The sequence below is a fragment of the Phalaenopsis equestris genome, unplaced genomic scaffold, assembly GCF_001263595.1.
Source record: "Phalaenopsis equestris unplaced genomic scaffold, ASM126359v1 Scaffold202921, whole genome shotgun sequence".
In the NCBI taxonomy this organism is placed as follows: Eukaryota; Viridiplantae; Streptophyta; class Magnoliopsida; order Asparagales; family Orchidaceae; genus Phalaenopsis; species Phalaenopsis equestris.
Window position 1 is genome coordinate 194,653 of NW_018222582.1, and position 2,312 is coordinate 196,964.

Below are 2,312 nucleotides of genomic sequence, written 5' to 3' on the forward strand. Positions count from 1 at the left end.
ATACATTTGTTGGAACATTTGTTGGATAAGGTAAATTAGCGATCACTTAAATTTTAGCATTCTTCTAAAATTTAAATATCTCCTAAAAGTACCATAAGAACTGGTAAATGTTGTTTTCTCTTGATCTTTAGGAGATATTTAAATTTGATGATAACCGGTATATCCATCCAGAAAATAAAAGTATTTGTGCCTAGCTAGTCTATCCAGCATTTGATCTAGAAAGGGTAGTGGAAAATGATCTTTCCTAGTGGCAAGATTTGATTTTCTATAATCAATGCATATTCACCGCGCTGTAACTTGTCTAGTAGGTATTACATCATTATGCTCATTCACAGTTACAGTTACTCCTCCAGTCTTAGGAACAAAGTGAATTGGACTAACCCAAATCTGAAAAAAGATAGATAATTTCAGCATCTAACCACTTTAAAATTTTTTTCTTAACAACCTCTTTTTTTACAGGATTTAATCTCCTTTGTGGATCAGCCCTGGGTTTGCAATTTTCTTTCAGATTAATTCTATGCATACAAATTAAAGGATAAAGGATTGATAAAGGATTGATTCCTTTAATATCAGCAATTGTCCATCCGATGGCTTTCTTAAAATTTTTCAAAATTTTGATCAGCTTTTCTTCTTCTTCCTTTATTAACTTCAAGGAAATTATAACAGGTAAAGTAGAGGAATCTCCTAAAAAGGCATATTTTAAATGTTCAGGAAGTAATATCAACTCAAATTCTGGAGGTTTTTCAATAGATGGACAAAATGATTTATCTTTATCTATCGTATCCAAAATTTCAAAACTTTCTTGAATATAGCTTGAATATTCCTTAAAAAGGTTTATACATTGATCTAATTCCTCTTCTTGCTCGTGTTCCAAATCTTTTTCTTCAAATTTTTCTTCATAAATAGTCTTGAAATGGCATTCGCTCAAATATCTTGTAACATCATTCTATAACATTCATCATCTTTACCTTTTGCAGGATATTTCATTGACTTTGAAATGTTAAAAGTAACAGTTTGATCATTGACACGCATTGTTAATTCCCCTTTCTGCACATATATCATTGCTCTTCCTGTGGCTAGGAAAGGTCTCCCCAAAATGATAGGTATCTCTTTATCTTCCTCTATATCTAGCACAATGAAATCAATAGGAAAGATAAATTGATCAACTTTCAATAGGACATCTTCTATAACTCCTTTAGGATAGGTTATTGAACGATCTTCTAACTGCAGAGTTACAGTAGTAGGGGTTATTTCTCCTAATCCCAATCTCTTAAATATTGATAATGACAAAGGTTAATGCTTGAACCTAAATCACATAAAGCTTTCCCATAAAATTTGTCTCCTATTGCACATGGAATTGTAAAGGTATCAGGATCTTTAAGCTTTTCAGGAAGTTTCTTCTGAATTATAGCACTGCACTCCTCACTAAGTGCAACGGTCTCATTATCATCAAACTTCCTTTTTTCTGTTGAGAATATCCTTCATAAACTTTACATAGCTTGGCATTTGTTCTAAGGCTTCAGCAAATGGAATATTGATTGTAAGCTTCTTAAATATTTCCATAAATTTTGAAAATTGCTTATCCAACTTCTGTTATCAAATTCTCTGAGGAAATGGAGGTCGTGATTTTTCTAAATCAATTTTTAGAAGAGAAATAAGTCTTTCAGAATCTTTTGGAGCGTCCTCTTTTGATTCTTTAATTTCTTCTCTCTCTACTTCAATCTCTTTTTAAACCCTACCTTCCAACTCTCTCCAACTCTCTTCCGCTTCAAAGTTAAATGGATTTTACTTACTTCTTATATTGGTCTTTTGGATTTGATTCAGTATTACTAGGAAGTGTTCCTTGGGATCTATTACTAATGAACTTGCAATTTTCTCAAGTTAATTTTCAATATTTCTGATTGTAGCTCCTTGAGTTTCTAACTGATTACCCATTTGTAACACCACTTCTTCTATAGAAAACTTCTTATCCTTAAACTGTGTATTACTGTTGAAACCTAGAGGATAACTAGATCTATCTATAATTATTATTCCCATAATTATTATTCCCTTGGTTTTTCTAATTTCCCAATAGGTCTGTTTGGTTGTTCCCCCATTGCTGATTATTACCACCCAAATTGTTATTCCAATTAAAGTTGGGATGGTTCTTCCAACCTGGGTTATAATAATCAGAATATGGGTTATTTTTCTTATTATTTATGACATTCAAAGTCTCTAATGATGTTTGAGAATCTACCATTTGGCCTAATGAATTTTCTTCAATCATGGAAATTGGTTGAGAAAAATTCATTCCAAATTGGTCTAACTTCCTT